The sequence below is a fragment of the Fringilla coelebs genome (genome assembly GCF_963513975.1).
Source record: "Fringilla coelebs genome assembly, chromosome: 9".
Lineage (NCBI taxonomy): Eukaryota > Metazoa > Chordata > Aves > Passeriformes > Fringillidae > Fringilla > Fringilla coelebs.
In genome coordinates this window covers 1,244,703-1,252,959 of record NC_140067.1, presented here as the reverse complement: position 1 = coordinate 1,252,959, position 8,257 = coordinate 1,244,703, and positions in this window count along the sequence as shown.

The window sequence follows — 8,257 nt, the reverse complement described above, 5'->3', positions numbered from 1 at the left end:
CGGGTGACCCCGCACGCAGGATTTTGGCACCGGCCCTTCCCTTTCAGAGATTAAATCTTCCCCTCCGGGCTATGCTCTGCCAAGTGGAAAAATCCCAAAACAAGGCGGCTTGGAGCGCAAAACCGCCTCCGCCCTCCGGGACGCAGTGAGCAGATTGAGGGCTGGGGGACAAGGGGTGACACGCACACCTCGGTGTCACCGCGGGAATCCGCTCCCTCCGCCCGATCCCGCCCGGGCACAACTCCGTCCCCACCGTGTCCCGGAGCCCCCGAGGGGACAGGACACGCGTGGAGGGACAAAGCTGCCCCGGTGGTGTGGGGGGAATGGGGCGGGCATGGGGATGAGGCATCGGCTCAGCCTGGAAACAGCTGCAATTCCATAAAACCTTGGATCTTTTAGGTTGGAAAAGCCCTCGAAGACCGTCCAGTCCAACCGTTCCAGCACTGCCAAGGCCACCCCCATCCCTCGTGCGTCCACGGCTTTTGAACCCCTTCAGGGCCGATTTTGGGATCACTCCCGAAGTGAGGAGGGAAGGCAGCAGCGGGACATTCACTGCCCGTGGCCTCGGCGGTGTTTACAGCCTCTTTTGGGAAGGGTAATTCCCAATTTTCTCGCTGCCAGGACCTGCCTGGGCACAGCCGGGGCCTGCAGGCTCGGGAGGGAAGTGGGGCACGGTGGCCCCGCGGGCGGAGCTGCCGCTCGCCCCGGCACGCTGGGCTCGCCGCGGCGCTCTCCCCTGGCGGGGAAAAGCCGACCCTGCCCCAACTTTCCTTTTCCCGGCTGGTTCACGTCCGTGCTGCTGCCCCGCTCCCAGGGAAGGAGCGGGAGCTGTTCCCTGGCACGGCTCACAGGAAGGACAAACTGACTACAAAGTCCGGGAGCAACCTCCCCATATCTCGGGTGCCCTTTTACCCCAGCCAAAAATCACAGCCAAACCCCCTTTGACATTGGCATCACCTTCCTTGTTCCTGCAGCGAGCCCGGAGCTTGGACCCTAATCCTGCCCGGAGCGCCGTGCCAGCGGGGCTGACGCCAGCAGCGCTCGTTCCTGTCCCTCCGGCATGTCCCTGTCCCCCGGGAACCCCCACCGCGGGGACAGGGAGGCCCCCGTGGGGACAGGGAAGTCCCCGCGGGGACAGTGTCCTCAGCCCCGGCGCAGGTGTCACCGCGGCACCTCTAAGATCAAATACCCGGGTGTCCCCTCGCAGCTGCCAGCAGGGCAAGAAGGGTTCTAGCCTGTGCCTGTGCCCCATCTGTGTCCCCCGTGCCGGGCACGGCTCTGGGGTGACACAAGATCTCCATCCCGACCTTTCCTCCCGCTGCCCGAGCGTGCCCACCAAGGATGACAAATGTTCCGTCAATCCATTAATAATCCATTTTCATCTCCTTGCCAGCCTCAGGCAGGGCACGGGGCACAGCGAGGGGGCGGGAGGTGGTGGCAGCAGCGGTGACAGTGGCAGTGGCAGTGGCAGGGCAGGGGAAGGGCCGGGCTGATGCCATCGCCGGCGCGGGGGCGCTGGGAGAGCACGGCACAGCCCCGGGGAGCGGGGCCGGGGCTCGGGGAGCGGCGCCCCCAAAAGCCGGGCGCTGCTGGGGGGGCTGAGCCCGGCCCCGTGCCGAGGCTCCGTGCCAAGGCACCGTCCCGTGCTGGGAGCGGCCGTGCCAGCCTCGGGAGGGACTCTCTGCAGGGCACCAGAATGCTGAACGGCCTTTCCACCTCTGCACGGAGGATCACACACTCCTGGAATGGTTTGGGCTGGAGAGGAGCAAAAACCTCACCTTGTTCCACTGTCCCGGGCTGCTCCAGCCCTGTCCAGCCCGGCCCCGGACACTGCAGGATCCAGGGGCAGCCGCAGCTGCTCTGGGCCTCCCCAGCCTCACAGGGAGGAGTTTCTCCCTGAACCCACCTAACCCTGCCTCAGTTTCCATCAGGCTCTGAGGAACACCTGAGCAAAGCACAGAGAGCCCCGAACACGACGGGCTTGGAAAGTCGGGGCAGTGGAGCTGCCTCAGGGGAAGGCGACAGCAGCTGAGATTCCTGAGCAGGGGAAGGAGGAATCTGTGGGGAAGAGCCGGGTGTGAGCCCCGGCCCCGCTGCCAGGGGAGCTCTGAGCCGCGGTCCCGGGGCTCAGGAGGAGATCAGGACCCGTCAGTCAAGGGGCAGCGGGAGATGGGGCTGGGAAATGCAGGAACCCGCGGCTCCCGGGGGCTCTGACACCTGTCCCGGGAGAGCTCCACATCCCACCGCACTGTGCAGCTCCAGATGTGCCACCTGGGCCCAGATGTGCTTGTCCTCCCCCAGATGAGCCGAGCTGGCTCCAGATGTGCACGCTGGCCGTGCAGCCCCGGCTATTGAACGTTCCCAGGACATCCCAAAGCTGAAATTCCCACTGAAACGGAGCCCCCCTGTCCTGCTCGGGTGTGTGTAACCACACAAACCTTCCTGCCGCCACACGGGCACACGGCACACTTATACACATTCTGTACGTTCTATACATTACATAACCACACCACCCGGCGAGGTGCCGGCAGTTCCAGCTCTCCCTTCCACAAAAAATCCCCGTGGAGCAGCCGAGACCGGGAGCAGGCAGGGCTTGGGGCAGCGGGAGGCTCTGCCTTCCCCGGGGGGGTAAATTCTGTTCCCCGACATTTCCTCCGGCGAGGCAGAGGCGGGAGCAGTGCGGGGTTTCCTGTGGTTGCAGTGTCTAATGAGGTTAACACTGTTTTTGAGGTTTAACTCTTGACGGGGAGCGAGGAAGGAAGCGCCGGGCTCTGCCGAGCCGGGCTGCGGGAGCGGCGCAGGGAGCCGGGGGAGCAGAGCCCCGGAGCATCCCTGGAGCATCCCGGGGATCTCCCAGCGCTGGGAATGCGCTGCCTGCGACAGCTGGGGACAGCACGAGCACCGAGGGGGTGACAGAGGTGTCACCGAGGGGGTGACACTCAGTGCTGGTGAAAACAACCCCGTTCCTTAGGGAGTTTTCATTGCACGCCTCTGGGATCGGCAGGAAAAGTTCTTGCCCTGACAGCACCCAGGATCCTGCCGTGCTCCCAAGGAGACCAAAGCAACCCCCGGGGATGGGCTCAGCTCAGCCAGGCTGAGCCCAAATCCTGCCAGGACGCCGAGGTGCCCCTTCCCCGAGGCTGGGCTCGAGGGGGTGCTGGGTTTTCCCAAGGACTGACTCAGACCGGGAGGGAAACTCGGCTGCTCGGTGCAGGGCAGCCCCACGCTGCCGCTGCAGCTCCCGCCGCCACATGCCCTGAGGACCGCCAAGGTAAGGATTCCCTGCTTTGCCCAGCCCCCAGCCCCCCGCATTTAACCCCAAAACGTCCCAGCTGCTGCTCCTCACCCGCTGCTCCTGCGTTTATCCCTCCTGGCACGGCCCCTGGGGAAGGCTCCGTGGGATTTGGGTTGGCACCGTGGAGCAGCTTCTCCCTTCTCTGCTGAATTCCCATTTCTTCAGCCCTTCAGCACCAGGAGGCTTCACCAGAGACCAGCTCAAAGCCCAGCATCTCCAAACAGCCCCGTTCCTTCGGCTTTGGAGTCTGCAGACGCCTCTAAATTGGAATAAAAGCACAAAGGTGGTTCCAGAGGAGGCAGAGCAGGGCAGATTTAGAGTTTCCAGCTCTTCTCACAGGACCCCAACTGCATTTTTTCATTTGCCCTGGTTTGCAGAAGGCTCACGGGCACGGGGAATCTGACAGCTTTTCTTTGTAGGTCAGGTAATAGGGAGGCACTTGAGGTTTGACTCACCCACCATGAATGCTTGATCAGCCCTAAATCCAAACCAGGTCACCTCACCCCGCACGGGAAGCACCAGAGCACTCACTGCTCCTGCTGCTGGCCTGGTTTGGGCTGAAAAACGGCATTTTGAAGCTTTTACTGAGGACTCTGGCCTCCCTTCAGGGAAACTTGCCATTCCTGACAGCAGGTATTGCACGGGGAAGGGCAGTGAGGGAGTGTGGGCTCGGCCCCAGGCAGGAGAGTGGGGGTGCCAGGGCAGGTTCAGGGTCTGCTCTGTGACCCCAGAGGGGCCTGGGGGGACGCTGGAGCCACCCCAGCTCCAGGGGGATGCTTCCAGGAGGATGCTTGTCTTGGAAAGGAGCAACTTCCCCCGGAGCTGCATCTCCCTGCTCCTCACCAGTGTGTGCTGTGGGTGCTGGCTCCACTCCACATCCAAGCCCCACAAGGCTGGTGAGGCTGGGATTGCTTTTCCTGGCTTGTGGGAATTCTCCCAAAGAGGCTGTGGAGAGAGGCAAAGGGGGCAGGAGAAAATTTGAGCAGCTGTGGGATGCAGGCACAAGGGTGGGAAGGCCTGGCCTGGGATTTTGGGGCTGTCTCAAGGGGTTCGGTGCTGGGAAGAGCCTGGCTCAGCCTGGGCAGGACCTGTGGGAAAGATGTTATGGAAATAGGGAGTTTCTATCCCATAAAACCGTGTCTGAGCATCCCCAGGGATGGACACTGCAGGACAAAAACCCTCAGGGCAGCAGCCCCACTCTGGCCACCTTTAAAGAGCTTTTCTTTTTTATGTTTAGCTGGAATTTCCTGATTTCCTGACCCCGTTGCCTCCTGTCCTGTCCCTGGGACACACCAGGAGGAGTTTGCTTCCCTCACCTTTACTCCCCCACCAGACATCCATCCCCAAGGATCTGCCCCCCTTGAGCCCCTCCTCTCCAGGCTGAGCAGCTCCCCCAGCCTTTCCACACTTCCCAGCTGCTCCTGACCCTCGGGGGGCTCATTCCAGAGCATCCACATCTCTGCTGTGCCCGCGGGAGCCCAGCCCTGCATGCAGCCCTCGGGGGGGCTCTGGGCAGAGGGGCAGCACCCCCTGCCCCCCAGTCCCACCTTCTCCGAGGCAGGGCGGCTCAGATCTCCCACATTGCCTTCCTCCCTCCTGCTCCTCCCAGCAGGATTCGCTCCATGGTTTTTTACCCCCCAGGCGATGCTGCAGCCCGGCCCATGGCGGGGGCCGGCCAGGCTTGGGTGCTGCCCGTCCTGCTCTGCTGCCTGTGCCCAGGTGAGTGACGGTGACAGCGCCGCCAGGATGGCACCCGAGCAGCGTCCTGGCCCCGCGGGGCACTTGGGGTGGGAACAGGACATTGCAGAGCTGTGGGGTTTGAGGGGAGCTTTGCAGGGTGGGGGTCCCGTGCCCTGCAGCTCCTGCTCCTTCCCTCTCCCCTCCTTGGAGCGGGGACAATCCCAGGCTGCCAGGGCCATTCCCAGGCTCCCAGGTCCCTGCAGCCCCTGTGCCGAGCTCTGCCCCTCTCCCTGCAGCCCCGGAGCACAGCCCTGCCCTTTCCAGGAAGGGCAGATGGAGCCGATAGCGCCTGAGAGCCGGCGCTGCTGCAGAGCTTCATCTGATAGGGAAGGGCAGCGCCCCCGCCGCCCTAATCTTGGGGATCAGAGCTCTCAGAGCGCAGGTTATTTCCCTGCACTCATTTAACATTCGAGCCGACCTGAAATCGGTGAAACTGGCGGAACGGGGCCGTTTCTGATCTGCCGGGATGAGTCAGCGGGGCCGGGGCGCTGCTGCAGGGGTGGGGGCTCATCCCAGCCCCGGCCTGCTTTGGGCTGGGAGGGACCTCGGAGCCGGGACAGAGCGCTCCCAGTCCTACCCAGCCTGGCTTTGGACACTGCCGGGGATCCAGGGGCAGCCGCAGCTCCTCTGGACACCCTGTGCCAGGTCCTGCCCACCCTCAGGGGGACAATTTCTCCCCGGCATCACTCGTGCCCCCCTTTTACTCGCGTCCCATGGGGCTGGAGGTGAGCAGGGCGGGCTGTAATCCCCTGGCTGCAGGTTCCGGCCGTGCTGCTGCCGCATCCCAGGGAGCAGAGGCACTCCCTGCCGAGCCCTGCAGCCCCCGCTGCCCCGGGACAGCCCCGGGACAGCCCCGGAGCCCACCCGCTTTGGCGCAGGTGCTGCGAGCCTGGAGTGCAAGGGGCGCGTCTGGATCGAGCCCGCGCCCGTGGTGCGGCTGGGCTCCGACATCTCCATCGGCTGCCAGTCCTGGCTGGGCTGCCCCTCGCCGCAGCTCCTCATCCTCCTCAACTACAGCCGCGCCCAGGGCACCCTGCTGGACCTGCCCGGCGGCGCCGCGCTCCTCCAGCTGCGCCGCTTCCAGATGCCCTTCGCCACCGTCGCCTGCTTCTCCCGCTGCGCCCAGCGGGACCGCCTGGTGTGCGGCACCGAGCTCCGGGCGGGCTGTGAGTGCCCCCGGCCCGTGCCCAGCCCCGCGGAGCCGCGCTGGCTCCTGCCGGGGCGGCCGCGCCCTCACCCCGCCTCGCCCCGCAGACCCTCCGGACCCGCCGGGGAACCTGAGCTGCGCCATCGCCGAGGGCTCGGAGCGCCTGGAGTGCGGCTGGGACCCGGGGCGGCTCACGCACCTGCCCACCCGGCACAGCCTCCACCTGCGCAGGTGAGGCCTCGGGGGATCACAGCGGGGCTGCCGTGCCCCAGTTCCACTTCCTACAGCCACGTTTGTCACCTCCTGCCCGAGAGCCTCCCGCTCCCCCGCATGCCCCGCTCACATCCCGCCGTGCCCTGCCGCGGGCAAGCCGCAGCTCCCAGCTGCTGGGGCTCCCTCCGGGATAAAGAGAGGGTGACCCCAACGCTGCCCAAAGCCCGAAGCCCAGCTGGAAGCTAAAGCAGAGGTGCTGGCTGCTGCACGGTGTGCCACACCCCACCCTGGGATGCTCCCTGTCACCGAGGTCCCCACTGGCATGTCACACCCGTCCCAGGATGCCGTGGCTGGTCCCCATGGCCCCAGCCCAGCAGGCTTTCAGTTCTCCTGACTCAGTTTCAAGGATGTTAATCCCATCACACGGAAGCTTTGTGAGGAGAAGGGACAAAGCTCTTGCCTAAATATGGGATCAAACTGAAGTGTGCAGCCAGAAAGGAAGGAAGGAGTTCTCTTCCCACTGTGAAAATACAAATCCCCAGCAGCAGTGTCAGGGAAGGGAATGATTTTCCATCTTGCTTTAGGGGTGACAAATTCAGGGGGTGTGAAGCTGTGACACTTCAGGAGCTGGGGTGGCAGTGCCAGCAGGGGGGTGGTGATGGGATGGGCACTGACAGGGCTGCCTTCTGCTTCCAGGGTGGTGGCACAGGATGAGGAGGATGAGGATGATGAGGAAGAAAAGACCTTCCCTGCAGACTCACCTGTGCTGCTGAGAGAGCTGCACAATGACAGCCACTACTCGGTGTGGGTGCAGGCCAGCAACGCGCTGGGCACTGCCCGCTCGGCCCCTCGGCACCTCAGCCTGCAGGAGCTTGGTATGGCCATCTGTCCGTCCGTCCTTCCCTCCATCTGTCCGTCCGTGTCTCCATCTATCATCCATCCGTCCATCTGTCCATCTATCAGCCATCCTTCCCTCCATCCATCCATCCCTCTGTTGATCCTTCCATCCCTCCATTATCCCTCCACATCCATCCATCTGTCCATCCATCCTTCCCTCCATCCATCATCTATCCATTGATCCATCCATCCCTCCACATCCATCCCTCCCTCCATTTGTCCTTTATCCATCCATCCATCCATCCATCCATCCATCCATCCATCCATCCATCCATCCATCCATCATCTATCCATTGATCCATCCATCCCTCCACATCCATCCATCCCTCCCCCCCTCCATTTGTCCTTCATCCATCCATCCATCTGTCCATCCTTCCATTATCCCTCCACATCCATCCATCCGTCAATCCATCCACCCTCCCTCTGTCCCCCCGTGAACATCACAGTCTGCTGGGGCTCTGCGTGGCCCCCTGCCCTGCAGTGTCACTTTGGGGACACCCCTGAGCACAGGGACAGTCCCCACCCCGCCTGTCCCCGCAGTGGTGCCCGCTCTGCCCGTGCCCATCGGCGCCGAGACCACGGACGCGTCCCCTGCCAGCACCACCACGCGCTGGAGGAGCCGGACCCGGCTGAGGGACGTGCACTGCCAGGAGAGGCACAGGGCCACGGGCACCCCGACGTGGCACGTGAGACCCCCAAACCCCCAAACCCCCCTCGGTGCCCGGGGAAGAGCTGCCAGCCCCGCTCCTGCTGGAGAGCCGGCGGGCAGTGGGGATATCTGGGCTCATTCCAGACTCCCCCCTTTGCTCTGGTGCTGCTCAAACGGGCACCCCCGGCCGCAGGCAGGGCCCACTCTGGGGACAGCAGAGCTGGTGCCCTCGGGGACAGCAGATGGCCTCGTGGGCAGGGTTAGCTCAGCTTTCTGAGCAAAGAGACGGAATTCCAAACGTTTCCAAACGTTCCGC